This window comes from Rousettus aegyptiacus, unplaced genomic scaffold (assembly GCF_014176215.1).
Source record: "Rousettus aegyptiacus isolate mRouAeg1 unplaced genomic scaffold, mRouAeg1.p scaffold_m13_p_13, whole genome shotgun sequence".
Classification (NCBI taxonomy): Eukaryota; Metazoa; Chordata; class Mammalia; order Chiroptera; family Pteropodidae; genus Rousettus; species Rousettus aegyptiacus.
In genome coordinates, this window is record NW_023416288.1 from 33,781,804 (window position 1) to 33,802,116 (window position 20,313).

General features: G+C 44.5%; 1 long non-coding RNA gene and 1 pseudogene across 1 annotated transcript in view; both read left to right on the forward strand.

The window, feature by feature from the left end:
- LOC107518130 overlaps positions 1-20,313 on the forward strand; it is a 389,106-nt gene that overhangs the window by 190,574 nt on the left and 178,219 nt on the right. The window lies entirely within an intron of this gene.
- LOC118611080 lies at positions 3,777-3,905 on the forward strand (annotated as a pseudogene).

The following is a 20,313-nucleotide window of genomic DNA, read 5'->3' on the forward strand; positions in this document are numbered from 1 at the left end:
CTCGTCTATGTTTAGACAGACATTTTCAGAAATTTCTGGATCAGTATGGCTGTCTACTCAGGGGTATAGCCTCTTGAGTCATCCAAACCTGGATTTAGATATTTAGATGAGCTATTGAGGGAGCTCTGAACTCTGTGGCAAATGTTTACTTTTTAATGAACACCCTTGCCTGAAAATAACCTGCTCGATGTTTTTTCGCAAAATCTACAAAATGGCAAAGCTAGTCATATCACTCTCCTCAAATTCCTGATGGCCTATAAACATTTCTCCAATTATGTTCTTCAGGATGCTGTTGCTCTGTGAAATACCAACAATTTCAGTGGAGGAAAATATACCATGGGTAGTTTTTCTGATGAAATTCACCCGTATACATAAAATCGCAATAGTAAGCACATTTGTATAGTTATTATTATGCAGTTATTTACCTTTAAGAAATGTAGACACCCAAGAGTACAAGGAAGGCACCTGAAAAATCACGTCACAATTACACTCCAGAGGTTTCACCTAAGCCTCGATGCCTAGGTAGCATTTTTCTACTCGAGGTTGTATTGGAGATCGTCTAATGGGATGCTTGCAGAGATATTTTTCACAACTTGTCTTAACATTTCAATATATACTCGTGACATTATCTAGTGATACTGTATATGAAAACTGTCCAAAAAAACTTTCTGTAATGATTGTTTTCTATATATCCGCACCATCAGATATGACAGCATAATTTATGTGTGGCTAGTGAGCACTTGAAATGATTTAAACTTTTTATTTTAATTAATTTAAATTTAAATAGCTCATTGTGGCTAGTGACTACAACAGTGGACATCACAGTTATAAATGAACTATCTGAATCCCCATCTGATCTTCTCTTGAAGCAACTGATTCAGCTGGGTATCCGTTGTTTGCTGTCTCCTTTGGTCCAGGGTGATGTCCCCTTGGCAAACCAGCTTCATCTCATGTTATTTTCTGCTTTGTGTTAGTCATACTGAAGTGTTTCTCATTCTTCATATATACTCTGTCGCTTCTTTCCTTATTACCTTTGCTTATTTCCCTCCCTGTCTTCTCCTCCCCTACTCATACTCGTGATTCAGCTCAGGTCTCTAAGTTGTCTTCCATCATAGTGCTTGTATTTTTTTGCTGTGTAGTATTCTTGGTTCTTAGCAGAATGCCTACTTGGTTTTATCAGTAATATTGTAATCTATATATGGAAAGCATTTCTTTCATGGCACTCTTTACAATGTAATGTTTTTGTCAAGCATTTTTCTTAGCAACAAAGTTATTAGAGATTATAACAATCCTCTTCGTCTGCCATTTTTTCCTTGGTGTCTCAGAGCTGAAATGCTGTGGCGTACACATTATATTAGTTTTCTGCTGATGTGTAAACAACTGCCCTCAAACTTAGCAGGTTAAAACAACAAACCTTTCTGATCTCAGTGTCAGGGAGTCAGGAACTTAGGGGGCAACTTCACCTGGGGGTTCTGATTCAAGGTGTCTCATGAGGTTGCAGTCAAGCTCTCAGCTGGAGCTGCACTCATCTGAAGTTTGGGTGGGGAAGGTTTGGGTGGGGAAGGATCCACTTCTAAGCTCGTTCATGTGGTTGTTGGAAGGCCTCAGTTTCTCACTGGCTGTTGACTAGAGAACTCAGTTCCTTGCCATGGGGACCTTTCAGGAGGCTACATAACTATCTTCACAGTGTGCGAGCGGGCTGTACATTGAGCAAGTAATTAGAGAGGGAAAGGATGAGCGGAGGGGCAGAGAGAGGATCCAAGATGGGGGCCACAGTCTTCCAAGTCTCTGAAATGACATGCCATCCCCTTTTCCATATTCTCTTGGACACACAGACTAACCCTGATATGATGTGAGAGGGGCTGCCTGAGGGTATGAATGCCAAGAAGCGGGCCTCTTGGGAGCTGGCTGCTACCTACTTTAATGGCACTTGTGAAGGATGATTCTAACCGAAGAGTCTCTGGACCCCAGTAATAATGCTGGAATCAATGAGTGAGAATGCTCCCTACTGTTTTCTGAAGTGTCAGGCAATCGATTCTGTCACAGAACCTTCTTGAATGTGGACACAGATGAGAACACTCACAGGCAGAGGTAGAACTGGGCTCAGAGCCCCTATCTTATCTTTAGACCGCCCCCCCCCCCATCTTTGACACTGCCCAGACAGTGTAACTTCTCTCTGGCTTTCCTTTAGCCAAAGTCAACACACTAACTTCTTCATCCAAAAATGGGTACGCTAAAACTTCTCGTTACCCAACGGGCCTGGGGTGTGCACCCAAAGAGGGAATTTGGTTGAAGCACCCTGTAACCTTGCTGGCCTTCGACGTGTACGGGGAAACCTTGGTGGGCCTCACACACTAATTCCGAACACCGCCCCTGGGTCCCCTTTCTCATCACACCTGCTTTCCCACCGCCGAGCCCCGGTCTCTGCCGGGCCACACATTGCTCATGCTTCAACGAATCCGCCCAGCCCAGCTGTTTTCCTTCGGTATCTTTTTATTGCAGCTAAGATTCCAAGGGCTGCAGGGGAAAAGCTGCTGAAAACGCCACAGGCCCCGGGCCTCACTTCAAAGCAGCTTTCATCATTCTTCACACGCGGTTTTCAGGACCCTCGTCTGTTCTCTCTCTCGGGAACCAGATTCTCCTGGAGATTTTCCTCAGTGATATCACTATTTACAGAACTCGGGCCCTGGACATCATGTTTCTATCTGATTTGTACATGTCCACATGGCCCATAAAGTTTATAGGGGGGTTAGAGAGCTTTTCTTTCTTCATAAATCTTTCCCTGTGGCCTCCCTCCAGGAGTGGGAAAGGAGGAGGCAGGAACGAGAGAGAGAGAGAGAGAGGGTGCGCCCACTGGAAGGGAGGCAGTGGCTGGAAGCGTGAGGCTCCCTTCTCTGAGCTCCTCCCCATCTTTTCCCTCCCTTGGGATCAGTTGGGCAGCGCAACAGAGAGGGTACCTGTGAATGCATGAGAGCCGTGCTGTGGGCAGATCGAGGAGACCGCCTAAATCTCTCTTTCGTCATTTGTTAAATGATGACACGAGAAAAGGGGCAAGGGTCTTCTCTGCTACCCACCCCCTGCGCCGCTCCTGTCCCCCAGGGGTCCGGAACTGGTCACCTCGCCGACTCTCGAGTTGTTCCCACCCTGAAAACCTTGGTGCCCAGAACGTCTCCTTGCAACGGGCACTCTGAAACCCTCCAAACACCCAGTGAGCGTTGGTATGAAAATAAATCTTTCCAGGCATAAGTTTTGCATTTTTTTTTTTAAGCTGAGATTTGTTCCATCTCAAAGTAGACATATTATTGGGTTCAACTCTATGGACAGCTGTGTAGATGTTTCTGAATTTTAGGAGGAAGCATTTTAGAGTTTTAAAACGAATGTTTTATACATCCTTTTCCCCAACTCCCACCCCGCTTGGAATGGGAAATGTCTGCAGGCCAGTGGAGGTACACTGGAAGAATAATAGATCAATAACAATTCACCACTGGTCACACAAATTCTCTTGGCAGTTTCCACCAACTGGGGTTCAGGAAAGTCATTATAGGATGTGTCCACCCAGGCAAAGCAAAGAAGAAAAGATCGTGAAATTGTTTTTTGAATTGGTTTCAACTGTCAAAATAGGTAGCCTAAAGTAAGAGAAATTTGATTCCCGAATCATTTACAATTATCTTGAGGATGTTCTCATCTCTGAAATCTAAGCACTACCCTCCTCAGTCCTCTGATTGCCATTGTCCTCCACGATGTAGCAAGAGTGATCTTTTAAAAATGTAAATCTTGTCTACGGCCATGCCACCCTGAACACACCCAATCTCGTTCGATCTCGTCTGATCTCGTAAGCTAAGCAGGGTCAGGCCCGGTTAGTACTTGGATGGGAGACCACCTTGGAAGACCGGGTGCTATAGGTGTAAAAAATAAAATAAAATAAAAATAAATATGTAAATCTGAATAGCCAACTTTGTTTATAAACTCTCAATGACCTCTTGTTGCTCTTAGGTTAAAAATAGAACAGCCGAATACGGCCTTTCTGACAGGGCCCGAAGGGGCCATGCCACCTCCCCAGCTCAGCTGAGTTCCTTCCACCTTCCAAGCTCCGCATGCCTTTCCCCCTGTCTGCAAAGCCTTCTCCTTCCCCGTTCGTCTAATTAACTCCTACTCATCCTTCAGATCTTATCCCAAATACCACTTATGCGGAGAAGCCTCCCTAACATCCCCCCGCCCACCTGGACCACCTAGACCGACCACCGAGGGGTTTTCCAGTAACGTGCCATCTTCCACACAGTGGCCCTTCCCTCAACCACCATTAAATGATCCATCGTGTTTATTTGTATAATGTTTGTCTCTCCTGAAAAAATGCACGTTCGCTGAAAATAGGGGCTTTGTCTGTCTTTTTCATCCTTTCGGCACCTTGAGCAATGCCCAGAGCTGACCAGGTGCACTTGTTTCGTGGATGTCTGAGTCCGTGTTCGTGGATGCCCACCACTTCCTCCGTCTCGCAAGGCCTTGATGCATAGAATGTGGTCCATGTCGGTTTACCATCTGATGGATCCAAAGAGGCCCTGGATTGCTTAGAGTAATTGAATCCGAGCATTGTAGCAATTGAAAGGATGTTGGATTTTATTAGTTCAACCCCTTCATTTTATAGATGAGGAATGAGGTTAAGGTTATTCAGCTCTGTACTATAGAGCTGAGGCCAAATACAGTCTTCAAGAACCCTGTTGTGCACAGTTCCTATTAAGCTAGTAGATCCCCCAAATGCCAAGTAAATGCATAGTTCAGACATAACTGTAATAACGAATTGCCCATGTGGCCACCTCGACCCCTGCCCCCCAATCACTCGGCTTGCTCCCGTCCCTCCTCAAGAAGACACGAGTCTTCAATACATTATCACTCCCCCCTATTCTGATACCACCGAGGGTCCTCCCTTTGAACTCTGTGTTGCCATGCCAACTGCTCCTTCGCGAACATCAACATCTCTGCCCACAATTGCCTATGCCGAAGTGGATGGCTGCCAAGCAAATCATAGGCAATTTTTTTTTGAGTCGAGAGGGCCGAAAGCCTCAGATCAAGTTCAGATTATTTGGAGGATGTGTGTGTCAGGGACACTTAGCATCAGTTCCGATGGGAAAGCAGATAAAAGCTTGATTTAGGACGAGGGTAGGGGAGGCACAGGGCAGCTCAGCCTCAGAGCTTGGAGAGCTCTTCCAGAAGCTCTTTGATGTGAAGGAGACGTTGGAAGTTGCGTAATTCTTGCAGGCGGTCCAGACACAAAGGCCACTCGAACAGCGCAGAGGGGCCAAGCATGCCGAACGCTTGTTTTATCCTTCCTTCCTCCCCTGCTCCCCCTCCCCTACATGTTTTCCAGCAACCCAGGATCGGACATGTAGGTTTTGTCCCCAGAAGAGGAACATTCGTGTCACAGGAGTAAATTACAAGGCTGTTGGACTGGGGGAGTAATCGGAGCCATGGGGGATTCTTGACATTGAGAGAGGTAGTCGGCATGGTTACAGTGTGACCAGTTGTGTGTGTATGCGGAGGGTTAGGCGAGTACTGATTGCTTGGGACAGAGATCTCCTGCCTCACGCGTGAGAAGAAAAACACATTACAAATCGGTCACATCCCTTTTGGCTCGTGGTAATGTACATCGGCGACCCCCAGGGCTAACAGGCGGTATTTTCCTTCCTTTCGTTTCTTCTCCCGACCCTCCAAGCGACTTCTTCTTTTCTTTTCTTCGTTAGTCCACAGCGTTGGCCTGACCGTGTCTAGTTTGCTCAGATTTTGTTTTCCGATTTCGCCGTCGTGCTTGCCAGCCCCCAGATCTTTCGCGTTGTAAGCCCCGTGCTGCACGGGCCCCCTCGCAGCCTGCTTTCCATCGGCTTTGCTTAAATCAAGTTGCTGGAGCAGTCCCGTGTGTGAGCAGGATAATAACTTTCCTTAGCGGGACAAAATGGTGCAGAGCCAGTGTTGCCTTTTCTGCTTCAAAGGCTTGAGAGATTCCTTTAACCGCAAAAATGAGAATAGAACGTAATGGGGATACACAAGAATCCCACGATGGCAATCTCGCTGCTGGAAATGTTCATGAATTACCTGTAATTTACCTCAAAATATACCATATGTTGGACTGCAAAGATGCACTTTTCCTCTTTTTACTTAAATAGACTGCTATTCAGAACACTTTCCCCTGCCTCCGCCCGCCCTTGGCATGGGGCTAGACTTCGGGAGTAGGTTGGGGCAAGTGCCCCACAGACGTTCACAAATTAGAGCAGGCACATGTTATTGTCTGAATGCTTCGTACAAGGGGAAGGAAATGGAATTAAGTGCGTACCCCTCCTAACACACCGGCAGCCCCACAGGGCCAGGGCGGGATTAAAGACACCTTTGGAGGCGAGGAGGCAGTGAAGCGCCAATTCGCCCGTTTCCTTCATGCATTTCAAGTAAAGGGACAGAAATGCCAGACCCCTTCATGGCTTGATGTATGCAGTCAGGAGACTAGCATCATGGCTCTGCCAGGGTAGAGGGAGGCCTCATTGTCTAAGCTCATAGAGCGCCCTCTCGCTCTCTGCGGTGCCCCGGACGGATCTGCCATGTGCTCTCCCTTTCATGTTTGCAGCGGCGGGTTATTCATATATATTTCTAAGAGTGTCAACTTCCACTTCAAATCTTTTGAACACCGTCAGAACCTCAGTTTATTAATCCCTCTGAAGCCGAACAGATGTAGGGGGGGTGGGGGAAGAGCCCAAAATGGCAAACCTTCTTTTCTACCCAGAGCCATGGCCTTGTCACTAGCCCTGCCACATCTGTGTTTTTGAAAGGAAATGTCATAATGTCGCTAATCAATAGGAAGAGTGACAAGCTCATTTGTCAAGAACGAGCCAGCACTGCAGCTGTTGTCCTACTCTGCATCTTTCTCTTGGGTTTTGCAAAGGGAAGCCCAGGGAAAGGCCTGGATGTGTCTGGCACGGCCCCCTCCCATGCCAGGGGACAATAGGAAGCCACTGGGGGGAAATAGTGGGTGTCTTGCTGATGGTCTGCACAAGTTGGGCTAAATACAGTGGCAAGTGCTGGGGAAGAAACGGGGAGTTTCTAACAGGGGCATATGCCAAGCACCCAGCCGCCCTGCAAGGGAGAGGCTCTTCTGCTCAGGAAATCTATTGACCCTTCATCTGGGGAATGCGGTTGTTTGTGTGTTTCTTTTGAGCTGCAGACGCTTCTTGCTGGTCTGCTGGTCAGAGGGATGCGCAGGTCATCTCATCTCAAAGAAAGGGTGAAGTGGAGGAGACGGGGTTGCTACTCAAACTCAATGATGATTTTCATCTTTTCTCTAGAGGAAGATGTAACCTCTCATGATTAAGAGTCAGCAAGATATTCTTTACGCCTCAGAGGATGGAACATGGTGGGCAGGCTGCAGCCTCTGCCCTGAGCCGAGGTGAACAGGGAGGGGCAGGGGTGGCCACAGTCATCAGGTCGGTCATGCGTGGGGCCTGGGAGTACGCCGAGGTGACGGGACCGAAGTGCCCTTTCCCACCCCACCAAAATAATTTTTAAATGAGGAAATTAATCTTAATCGACTCTTGCATCTCTAGCTTTAGTTAGTCCAGATTATTGTTATAGCTTTTCATGCTTGGGGGGTCCTCAAGACCAGTAATTTTGTTTGATTGGTACAAGGGAGCAAACATTGACATTAACAAGAGAGACCTTAAAGAAACATTAAAAACATTTTTTGTCAATTTGCATCTCTCTCATTTGCCTCTTCCTGCCCTTAAAGAGAGGTGATGCTCCAAAGATTTCGGCATTAGAGATCAAACAATATCCGATTTAAAGACAAAGGTGGTATTAATAGTCTATTGTTAGGTACCTATGGTTTTAGAAAAAATGTGAAAGCAAAAAAATATTGGGAAGGGTTATCTTGCCAATTAGTAGCCCAACTCTGAGGTCAGTGAATGCATATTTATGTGTTTGCAAGATCCCAAATCCAAATACCATTGTAAAAATGTGCTTGGTTAAAGAAAGGCAATGAGTTTAAAATATTATAACGTTGTTATAGACTAAATTGTGCCCTCCCATTCATATGTTGAAGACTTAATTCCCAATGTGAGGGTATCTATAGATAGTCTTTAGGAGATAGTTAAGATTAGGTAATAAGTGTGGAGGGCACTAACTAATCCAATAGGACTTTGGCCTTATAGGAAAAGGGTGAGATCTCTACATCTCTCTCTCTCTCTCTCTCTCTCTCTCTCTCTCTCTCTCTCTCTCTCTCTCTCTCTCTCTCTCTCTCTCTCTCTCTCCCCCTCCCCCTCTCCCCGCCCTGTGAAGATATAGCAAGAAGGCAGCCATCTGGGATGCAGAAAGAGAGCTCTCACAAGAAACTGAATCAGCTGGCACTTTTATCTGGACTTCTGGCCTCCAGAACTCTAAGAAATAAATTTATATTGTTACTCTACCCAATTGATGCTATTTTATGACAGCCCAAGATGATTAATTAACACATATTCTCCTTCAAAGTAAAGCACCCTGGTAATAACATTCCAGGAATGGAAAGCTTGCGATTCCCCTGGAGGCATAAGTATAGGGTTTAGGATTGATTAAAAAAAATAAAATAAAATATACATGCACATGAACGCAGTTCTCTTTATGGTAGTCTACATGGAAGACCAGTGTAATCCTAGTGGTGGAGCCTTTGCTGGAAATACTTTGGGTCAGCAAGGTATTCTTGAATATCTTCAGTAGTGACATGTTCTTGTTTTTAAGGGTGATTTAATTTTTTTTTTTTTACACTTATAAGTCATTCAGAGCAAGTCTTGGAATTAAGCAAGTTGCCACTGTTTTGACCAACCACATGGGATGTATAAGCAGTGAGAAGGCTTATGGGACTTACAACCATCTCGAAAGATAGTTGTAAAAATGCAGCCTGAGTCCCAGAGAGCACCATAGAGCACCATAGAGCACGAGGCTGGCCGTCTAGGAGAAGGAACCCGTGAGTATGTTGTTCCGGTGCCTCAGGTGCTTTTGAGTTTATTTCATTTGATTCTCACAGTGTCCTTGAAGGCAGATATTTTCATCCAGGGAAAGGCAGACCTCATTCTGTTGAATGAATTCTGTTAAGCTTGTTCAAACGAAGCAAAACCAAACCAAACTCTTACTGATATAGGTGTCATGAAAAAACACAGGTTCTAGAGCAGACACAAGTGAATATGAGTCTCAGCTCTGCCACCTACGGGCTGTGTGATCTTGACTGAGTCACGTAAGCTCTCTGTGGCCAAGTTTTCTCATCTGTAAAACGGGTCGAGGTGGAGTAGTCAGTTAAATTAGATGAGACGATGCACATAAAACACCCAGAACAACGTTGACCTAGAGCAGGCATTCTGTTCATGTTAGTTCCCGTCTCTGTTGCGTTCCCATGTGGGCATCAAAGCTGATGCCCAGAGGGAAGGATAAAATAGTAAATAATCACAATGTCAGTTTGACAATGACCTGTAGATAAAATGGAAGATGCTTTTACCCTGACTGTGAGGTACCAGTTTGTAAAAAATGTCTCTGAATGGCTTCCCTTTCCTCATGTGAAAGCTCCAGATCCATTTATCCAAAGCTGTCACCTGGCAGCTTTTCCTTTTTTCTCTTCACCACTTTCTCTCTCCTCCCCTGGCTCTCCTTTTAGGGACGACAGCTCCAAAGCAAGGATCTCTGCACCTGGAGAAGAGTTTTCGGACCAAAGATTTCTTTCCTCCTATGTCAGAGCTGGCCACGTTACTCTTCAAAGAAACATGGCTAAGATTATGAGGTGAAGAGTGGTAGGAAATGAAGACTTGTCAAACAAGGCAGCATGAATGCCAGGGGACATTCCACTTTTTCTTTTCTCTTCTTTGGGTTTTTGACTACAAGGAAAACGTCCTAAATCTGATTTTCTTTCTTCCGGACTATCAAAAATAGTAAAACAGTCCATTGCAATTGAAGGCACTTCCTGGGTTGTCCTTTTGTATTTCTAGGTCCCTCTGGTACATAGAACTTGTAAAAATTGACTGCCGGGGACAAAATGGCACGTCCAGGTCTTCGTCTGAGCGGGAAGAACAGTGTACATGCTGACAACAGGTCTTTTCTAGGACTGAAAGATATATTCCCAAGTGGTTGTCTGTGCAATTCATGCTCTCACCTCGTGGAATTCTCACCCACAAGCAAACTATTGATGTGTCAATGTGCTTAATGAGGAAAGACTCGGGAATTTTTTATGATGTGAAATCTTTCAGATTTGGAAATAAACTAAAGTTCCCAACTTTTTAAAATTTCATCACCCTCACCAAACAACTGGTGAATGTTGTATTGTCAAGCAGTAGGTCAATAGGTATAGACAGACAAGATCTGGCTTAGAAAAAAAAAGGTGGGTGATCAAATGTTCTATGTGCTGTCTTAGAACAGTGGATGCCAGTTTGCAGAGTCTGAAAGAGACCTCAGACTCTTTCATATTTATAGAGTCGGCTGTTACAAAATTCTTTAGAGATCTCAGTTAAAAGGAAGTGAGTTTAAACCTGCAGAACCAACAGTTTTGCTTAAGAAACTGACAGAAAGGAATCTATACTTGTTTTATTCTTAAGTGGAAAGATTCTGTAAACTGTTTTTCATAGAAGACTTTTAAAGAATTAAGCCAAACTGGAAAAAAATGGGCCAGGAAGTGAAAGAAATGTGAGTTTGGCTACAGGGTGTGCTCTGGGCATCCTTATTAGGGAAGCCAGGGTTTGGTACTATTAAATTGATTGCCGGGGCTCCCGATTATTATATCCACATTTGATGCACCCCACAAGAATGAGACGGTGACCCTGAGGTCAACTAGAGGACTGGAGAGCTTGTTAAAAGAACATCTATATTCCTTCAGTCACTGTTTGTTCTTGGGCTAAGTGACCACCCAGCTCTTGGGTCCCACAGCTGTTCAGATGTCCCAGCTCACTACCACCCAGATCTAGGACATGACAGCTCAGCTGGGCTGTGGACGTCTAGGAATAGTTCAGTGAGGAGGTGAGAAATAAATCCTCAGATCTTATTTCACCCAAACCTGCCTATGTCCCTTTTCAGCTGTCAAAGGACTGCGACAATAATGTCCAAATCACACATTTGTGTCACTAGTGTGCAGATCTATTAAAAGTCCGTCCGAATGCCAGGTTACACCCCACGCTAATTGAGTCAGATGGCTGGGGGTGGGAGCCAGGAGTCATCAGCACTTTTTGAATAGCCGCAGGTGATTCCAGTGTGCAGCAAAGTCTGGGACCGTTGGACGGAACTTTCCAACAAGACATTACCTCAAGGTTCACGAATGTATTTAAAGCAGCCGACGCAGGGCAGGTATCTAATACATGATAGCCCTCTTTCCTGGTAGTAAGATGATATAATTGTTATTGATGATGATGATGATGATGATGATGATGATGATGATGATAGTAAGCCCTCACACATTTAGAACACTTTTTTACAATTTACTCTTACATCTATTATTTGTTCTAACTCTCACCATTACCCCACGAGATGAACATGAGTACTGTAATTTCCACCTTTCAGATAAGGAAACTGAGGCTTAGGATAAAAGGCAAGCGACCTTCCCAAGCAGGGCCTGGGCTAAAGCTGGGTCTTCTGACTCCCGCTCCAGTGCTCTTCGCACCGTGCGACACTGGCTCTGTGCTCAAGATGAGGGAGGACACACCCTGCACATAAATATATCGAGAGTGCACAGTAGCTAACACACTGCTAGTTACTCGTCAGTTGAGATCATCTGCAGGAAGCCAGGTGGGGGTCCACGCCCAGCGTCAGCTTCTTCGTGATGCAGCCGGGTTGGCGGAGGTGGCAAGGTTGCCTCTTCCCCAAACCTAGCCGGCGGGCCGGATGTCCTGGACCTCCCCGTGCAGGTGCAGATGAGAGACTGAGTAGGTCAGAGAACAGACCAGGCCTGTCAGGGCCTGCGCCTGCTCCATTATCTGCTCACGTGAGTCGAAGTGCAAAGTGAGTGCCGGGGGTAGGTAGGTCCTAAGAGCATTCTACCTGGATCCACACAGGGTGGTTAACAGTTAACCCTGCCCCCTTCCCACATGACCGATGAGTCTTTAGTCCTCCTTTGGGGAAGGTAAAATGTGAGAGTTGAGGGAGCATTGAAAGCATTGGTTTTCATATTATCTGCTTCCTGGTGACATGAAATGGAATCAAGTAAACACGATGCTGGGAGATGGGATTCTTCCGGCAGCAGAGGACTATCCATAGTGCCATATAAATGATATTAGAGGTAGGAGCCGTGAGGGTGAAACTGAGGAGACAGAGTGCTGTGGTCAGGGGGAGGCACCATGAAGGCTGAAGAGTCGATGTGGGTTTTGAAGAAGAAACAGGACAATAATAAAGGCTTCGGCAGAGTATCTTCCGATTCACTGATCTAGTGTGTAAGTAATGATTTTTAGAATCTTAAGATTGGGTTGAATAAATCTGTTATGGCTAATAGATTACCGACTAATCAGGCTCAGCTGAAAATGCCTCTTTGAGGGTGGTGATGGTAGCCCCGGATCTCAAGGATTGTGTGGCAGGTGCAGGGTCCTGCTCAGCCAAGTTGGCTGAACAGTCCTGCTTGAGATGTGCTTCTTTTTATTTGCCTCTGAAATGTTGATAAGAATGAATGTTGCAACTGTGAGGAGAAGGATCCTCTCGCCATGTGCTGGGGCAATGACGGCTTGAGAGAGCCACCCATGGGTTTCAAGCCCTGACACGCATGTGACCTGTCCCCACTAAGGCACAATATTTTTCTGGTAACAGGGTGACAGTAGCACCTATTTCAAAGGGTTGTTTTGAGGTGTGAATGAGATAAAGCATGCTTGTGAAGAGTCGAGCTCCCGAGGTACAGTTCGTGTTTAATAAATGCAGTTGCAATAATTATTGATTTTATTATTATTGCTAGGACCCTGAGAACTAAAACTGCCTAATTGTGGCCAGAAAACTTCCCTCGCTTAGCTTTTTGCCATCTTTGGGTCTCAGACTCTTCCTTTGACTCCCAAGAGATTTGTCATCTTGGATGGGAGCTGAAGCAGATCTTTCTCCTCTATTAACTTTCCGCTCATCTCTCAAGTTCCATTTCAAATGCCATTTGGGGAAATTAGGAAACACTTCATGGAGGAGCCTTTTTTTCTCAGCTCTCACAGGTCTTTATAATTTCATCATGGCATTTACCACACTCTCTCCAGTACTGTAGTTATATACTATCTTTCTCTTTCAACACACAGTAACTTTCCTGAGGGTAGGAAAAAGAGTCCATTTATCCTGGAATCCTCCACAGCACATAGTAGAGTACCTGGCACACAGTAAATGCTCGATAAATATTTGTCAAATTAGAATAATTCAAAAATTTTAAAGACTACAACCATTCACCTTCCTATTTTTCCATTGGTTATTATAACTGTGAAGGATAATTTGGGGGATTACCTTAAAGGAAACCTAAGCTTCATGAGCTAAAGGTCGAGTGAAGATCATTCTTAAGTTTTTGGTACTCTCCCTTGTAGAGATGGAGATAAAATATGGAGCAACAAAATAACTGGAAAAACTACAGTTACCTGGCATTTATGGGTTCCAACCATTCTATTGTTCACCGTGTGAACTTGAACAACCTCTGAGCCTCTCTGGGCCTCAATTTCTCCATTTGCAAAATGAAGGTGATCGCTCCCTTTTACTTATAAATTTATGTAATTCCTAGCGTCTATGTTTAGATACAAAGAGGAATTTTGCCGTTGTTTTTTACACCCCCTTAAGACAGTGTTAAATAGGTCAGAGATTTGTTTTGTGTTTTTTTGTTTATTTGTTTGTTTGTTTTTGTTTTGTTTTTTAAATCACTACTATATCCATGAGACCCGAAACAGTGTCTGGCTCATAGTAGCTGCTCAACAAAAACTTATTAATAAATGAATAAACAAACATATTTAGACACAACTTAGTAATGTTGTGATGTAGTGCTTGGGCATGGTCACCGTCCTGGTCCTCCAAAATTCCCTGTTCCTGAGAGACTCACACTGAGGCAAGACAGATGTCGAGAAGGCAGGTCTGGCAAATGAGGTCTGGACTCTGCTCGACCTTTCGTACCTTGTGGCATGAGTTGCACACACGGGACGCCTTCCAGTTTAAGTCCATCTATGCCTGTGCGATTAATATTTTAGATGGGACCATTCTTTATTGTGTGTAAATGTCCCCTATGATTGCAAGACGTGTTCTGCTTAGCAAATGTCAGTAGAAATGCCTGTCATTTGTGCCAACCAAAAGTTTTCCCCCAAACACGAAGATTTCCGAACGCCATTAGGAGCCGTGTGTATATACCCCCTATGAAGAACCACTGATCCGTCCCCTGACCAGTATCATCTAAGATAGAGATCACGGCATGTTCTCTCATCTTCACTGCAGGTGTTTATAATTTAGATATGAATTCGTCTCAGTAGCAACTCTGGTCCTTCCCTATTAGAACGACTGGCCACGTGAAAATTGTGGTCTTGTGTAAAGGTCCATCCTTTCTTTAATGCGAGGCTAGAAACCCTATGGGGAGTTGGCGCACCTCCCAGTCCCATCTCCCAGAGATAATGGCCGAATACAAAGTGGTGATCTTATGGAGAAGCTATTGGAGGGAGGCGATGTAGAATTGCCATGAATATCCTTTTAATATCTACTTTGAAGCCTAAACAGCCGGAACTATAAAAAAAGAAAAAAAAAACCCACAAACCTTAGATGGCACAGCATTACTGGCCAATGTTAAGCCCACATTTTCTTAATGCTGAAGATCTTTTGTTCACCTTATCTCAGGTGTTAGTTCCAAGCCAAATGGGTCTCACATTGCACCTTTCGCCATCCCAATGGGACCCGAAATGTTAGGAGTTAATGCTTCTCCTCCAGTCTTAATGTGTTATCCACGCGGAGTGAGCTTTGCTAGCATGTCTTTGCCAGCTCCACAGGGAAGCAGTTGCGCTGTGAATTCTGGATGGTTATATTTAATTCTAGGTAATTATGCTTAGTTTAGTGTTAGAAAGCCCACTTGCCACAGGCCTGGGACACATAGTTTCCAACACCTGCGTTATCAGTAATTACAGTGAAATTTGGTCTCTGTATCCTACCTTTTTGTCTTATTTTTCACTTGGCTCAGAATTTAGGAAGAGAAAAGGGGTCCTCGAATCCTAACACCAGATATGAAGCTTAGTTCTTCAGAAGTGGCGTCCATAAGCACTCTAAAATTTATAAAAACGTTGGGGTAGTTGGTGCTAAAGACGTCTCCATAGCCTCGGCATCATATTGGTCAGCTCTGTGTCCGTGGCTTAACAGGGTTAAAGTCTGAGCTGGCCTGGCAGCAGTGCTCAGTGCCTGCAGGGGTCATGGCTCCTCCATCTTTTTGCTTCATTATCCTCAGTGGATTACTCTCATGTGCATGTTCCAAAATGCCTTGCCACCAAGTTCATGGTCCCAAAAGCATGAAGGAGGAGGGAGAAGGTGAAAGGGTGGTTTGTCCTTCCTTTTAGGGCAACAATGTGAAAATTGCCCATGTCACCTCCACTTGCAACCCACTGAACAGAACTTAATCATGTGGCCATACTAGCTGAAAGAGAGTCTGGGACATGTAGCTTTGATTCTGGGAATTCTTGTGCTTAGGGTAAGATTAATTTACTGTGGAAGAAGAGTGTCTAGGGAGAGCTAAATGGCTGTTTCTGCCACCGAATCCTTGTCTTAAACTTCCAGATTGAGCCTTGAATTCCCCATCAGTCTAGAGAGTCCTCTTATCTTCCCAGAATCAAGGAGGTGCTATTGTTCGTGTTCCAAGGGTACTCAAGAGACTTTCGTGGGCACCTCCTTTGCCCATCTTTAAGTGATTGGGTTCCCCAGGGCTCTCAAATTACCTTCTCTATTGAATTTTCTTTCTTTGAGTGGTCTCATCCACTTCTCTGATTTTAACTTCCATCCACAAGCTGATAGTCCACATTTGACCCTTCTTTCTTGCCGCATTTCTTTCAGTTAGTCTCCCTATTAGCTTAGATCAAGTTTTCTCAACAAAGCGTAATTTAGGATGAAGTAAGTGAGGAGCCTCAGGAGCAAAATTAAAGAGATACTCACCCTCAGCGTCATGCAGGTGGCTATCATGGTGATGGTTCTAATTGCCATCGTCATTAGCGCTCCCACAGGCTACCAAAATAACTTCCTGCCTCGTTCTTGTTTTCAGATTTGCCTAATACGATTTATCTCCCTGCTGCTCAGAGCTCTTGCTAAAACTCAGCTTGGATCATGTCTTTTCCAAGCTTTAAAAAAAAAAAAAGCCCTCCCTCCATCCCCAGCCTCGGACCCTTTATGACTGTTGATGGCTGATAGAATCCACTATAAAGTCCTTGGCTTGGCACGCGAGGCTCTTCTTCTTACCCTCCCCCACCGTAAATAGTCATACTGTTTCATTCCCCCTCACCAGCATTCATGCACCTCCAGGTCATTTGCCTTGGTTCCTTTTGTTCCTCTTTTCCAGGAAGACACCCTCTTCTTTTTGTATCTAGAAAACTATGCATCCCTTAATGATGCTCTTTGAATGTCACGTCCACTGCGAAGCCTTTTCCTGGTCTTTCCAGGAAGAATTACTCTCCCCACAGGCCACTGTGCATATCTTATGGCCTTCATGACATTGCGTTCTACTTATTTTATATATATATATCCTCTAGAAGACTTTGAGCTCCCAGAAGAAAGAAAACACGTCTTATTCAACTCTGTGTCCCTTGTTCCTGGCACAGTACTATGTAGAGACAATCAATAAGTTCTTACTGATTGAATGGATAGACAAACGAATAATCTGCTGCTTAAGCAATTTGTGGAATAAATTCCAAGAGGACTGGTTCAATAGATTTTTGTGTCTAAAAGTTCACTTGCACCTGGACATGACTGTGATCTAGTAAATTTGGTTAGTAGAGAACCTTGATTTGAATTTAGGTCCAAGATCTTCATCTGCTCATTGGCTTCTGTGTCTTGCTTTTGTTTTTGCTAGAATGTCTTATTAGTGTTATGCAGATGCTAAAACCTGTCCTGAAACCGAAGTGGTTTTTACTGAGCAGTACCAGGCATTCTGCAGGACTCACACTGAAGAAGAATAAACTTTAAAGCCAGCACAGAAAAACAGACAATCCTGGGAAAGGTTTTAAAACATGAGTTGTTGACTGGCCTGCATGGAAGAAACCAATATTTGCAGGTAACAGAAGAGATGGTTCCTGGCATGACTTCAGAAAGACCTTAGTGCCTGGAACTTCCACTTGACCACACGCATACATGCTAAGACACGAGAACCATCAGTCTGTCCTCAATACCTCTTTCTCACTTAGAATGAAAATTGTCTTGCCTAGCAAAAGGGTTAGGCTCAACCAGGGGGAGACACTTTGGATTATGTTTCCGGAAGGATCTATGTTGTTATAGTGAAAAGACAGCAATAACTTGCCAAGGAGTCCAGCGGAGATCATAAGATCCCCTCTAGTCCCACTGCTTTGCGACTCTCAGCCATGGAAGTGCTGTGACAAATCGTAGTGTGTGGTGTTGGGGGGGAGGGCTCAGGTGATTAGCATAGTAGGGATTTTCCCTCTAACTTAGGAGATCCACAATTTTTATACTGTCACAGAACAAATAGAACCGTGACTAATGTTATATAATTTATATAGCTGATTTCACATAATTTTCACAGTTGGGTCACATTTACGACAGTTAAAAGGTGTTTTTTCCTCCTCCGAGATTTATGAGGTAGAGTGGAATTTGCCCAGCCACGATCCCTGATGCTATGTTTATATCCCCCAAAACCATCTCCTCCACTTCTCCCCTTTTGCAGATGGAGAAACTGAGACTTGCCCAAGGTCACATAGCTGGCATGCAACAGAGTAAGTACCAAAGCCAGGTCCCACAGGTTGTGGTCATAAGCACGTTTATCTGGATGGTTAGGATTCTGCATGAAAAGGGATATGATGCCTGATCCTCTTCCTTTTCAAAAGAAATGGAGACATCTCTATTGCAAACTCCCCATTTTGTCGCCATTGCAAATTCCCCATTTCGTCACTATTGCATACTCTCTGTTTTGCATTCTATTCACCACACAGTAGGAGGGGAAAGTGGAGGGAAGCTCTGTTCACTGCACGTAGACTGATGATAACCTCTTGCATCGATCTCTCCAAGTGTCAGCCCACTGGATCGTACTCAGTGGGCTGGATCTTGTCCTTGGGAAGGGCAGGAAGCTTTCAATTTATCATCCGAAAAATGAAACAGTTAAAAAAATGCAAATTGTCTCAAATTCTAATCAGTAACAACAGGAATGTTCACGCAAACCCACCTCCCATCAGTCACCGTTGAGTTCTTTCCTCTCGTTTTACAGCATGTCCCCCTCAAAAGACCAAATCCCAGGGTGTCTTAAGTCATGTTCTCTAGAAGTAAAACCAGAGGCGATGGTTCTTGAGCAACGGATTTGTTGAGGGACTTGCTCTCAGAGGCAACCCGCGAGAGAGTGAGGGACGTTGTCTAGGCTGGGAAGACGCAAGGCAGACTGTGGGTTCAGTTGTCACCTTGCCTCAGCCTGACAGCAGGGGAGGCTCCAGAGGGTGAACGGTTGTTTCGGTTGTTCCGTTTTGAGGAAAGCGGGCTGGGCTTTTATATGAAAGCATCAATCAGTCTTTGGCTGTTGGCCCTCCTAGGACAGGTTGGTGCAGAGCCTCCTGGGCATCTCTGAGCCATGCCACCCAGCTGTCCACTGGCAAGTCTCTGGAGCCAGGAAGGGTGCAGCTGTGAGAGGTTAGCAGCCAATTTGTACAGCAGCTGGAGGATGGGCGCACCAGGAAAGGGATCTGGGCAGGGCACCAAGAACATATACTAAACATGGTTATTCAGTGTCCCAGAGAAGAGAAAAATACTGTAACTGCCCATGACAACATAACATGAGAAATCAGCTTTGTTCACGATAAAGCATAATCCACACTCCTGTTTACTGTGTGATAGCATAAAAGTCACAAACAAGACTCTAAATACAAAGAGAAACTATAAGTACCACCAATGGAGGGATCTGTTAGAATCATGTCTCACTGGGAAAATACCTAAGTGCCTTGTAGAACTGTGACATCCGGGTAAAAAGGAAAGATTCACCATGGAACGCCCTCGGCTTCCCTCAGCTTCTTGTTCTCTGTGATTCCTTTTGGCATCGATTATGATGCCCCTCGCTTTTGACTTAAAACTTGTGCATGGGGAATGTGGGATTCAGGGCCTGAGCAGAGAAAGCAATTATTTTGGAACTGCTGATTCATTAGGAGAATCTGTTCCAGGCCAACTTGCCTCAACGAAATGATATCCAAGGTGTCTCTGGCTCCCGGTCAAAATAGGAAATGAAAGACCGGCTTCTGTCACGCTTGCAGCAAAGGTAAAGGGGACCTCAGGTTTGAGCGTCTGTGATATGTCAAGAGACGAGCAATACGTATTTAGGACAATGGGGCCAAACAAGGTCAGACCAAGGGACGATTTCATAGTGGTCTTCTCATCCACCCTCCATTTTTTGGATATATGGTGAATTTTTTTAAAAAAAAATCCATGAAATAGGGAATAATAATATCCACTCTACAATTTGTAACGATGATTATAAAATATATTACTAATATGATAAACTTTCAACTCTGTTGCATTTACCTACCACAACTTACATGTGCCCAAAACGTAGCTTACTTTTCCTCTGTTATTAAAAAAAAAAAAAAAAAAAAAAAAAAAAAAGACCTTTAAACAAACAAACAAAAAACTCTCCCAAGACTACATTCCTGCTGATGCTAGGGGAAGAGATAGGGCTGAGGAAGACAAAAACCACGTAACCTCGCCAACCAAAGGTCACTCGGTACCTTCAGATTTAAGGCCATCTTTTTTGGGTCAGTCTCCAGCCGTTATGAGTACAACTACACAGAGGGACTGTTTCCCCCTCTTCAGGGCCCTCTAGCCTGCAGCCTCTCACAGACCACATGACACCAGGGGCTGGATGTCAACGACTGTTTTAGAAAAAGTTGAAGGCTTCTGCAATAATGAGGCATCCTCGAAATTCTCAGTGAAATTCAATTCCATTTTTCTTGTCTATTCAGTTGATAAAAATTAAATGTTCCCTAGGAGATTGGGAAAGCAAATAGAAGGGCCTCATAATTTAGTTAGTGTGGCTTTTCTTTGACCCAATTCTTTTGCATGTTGGGTGAATTTCTTTTGCAAATTGAATAATTTTCACAAGTCAATTACAGACATTCCCTCGGCCGGTTTGAGTGTAATGAAATAGCTTAATAGAATAAAACAATAACCCCCAAGATGATG